Source organism: Leptopilina heterotoma, unplaced genomic scaffold, assembly GCF_015476425.1.
Source record: "Leptopilina heterotoma isolate Lh14 unplaced genomic scaffold, ASM1547642v1 Lhet_31, whole genome shotgun sequence".
NCBI lineage: Eukaryota > Metazoa > Arthropoda > Insecta > Hymenoptera > Figitidae > Leptopilina > Leptopilina heterotoma.
The window spans coordinates 363,611-364,142 of record NW_025111011.1 but is presented as its reverse complement, the minus strand read 5'-3'; positions in this window follow the sequence as shown (position 1 = coordinate 364,142).

The window sequence follows — 532 nt, the reverse complement described above, 5'->3', positions numbered from 1 at the left end:
TCAGAACCGCCTGCCAACCGAATGTGAACGGGCATTCTACCGAATAGTGACTAGGCCAGGAGCGCGCTGGCAACCGGCTCGGAACTGGCATTCTACCGCCCGCTGACCGGCCGGGAGAAGCCGTTCCGTGTATAATTCAACCGGCTGGGACCTGGCACTCTACCGACCGTGGATTTTTCATTTAATAGCCAGCCGAGCGCTGGCATTCTACCGACTGACAACCGGATCGGATCCAAATGATAATTTCAACAAATATCGATAAAAAAAATAATAATTAATTGCAAAAGATAAATACTGATGACAATTCATTGACAGTTCACTTTACACATTTTTTATATTTTTTTATACACTTAAACGCAATTTTTTATTACATACACATTTGAAAAATCCTAACGCTTGGGGGTACGAACCTACGCCTAACCGAATATTTACGCACCGAAATCTCGCACGCTAACCACTATGCTACGCTCGCATGGGACTCTCAAATCTTAAATACTCTCAAGTGTCACAAGCTGAAATGAAACTTGTCGAA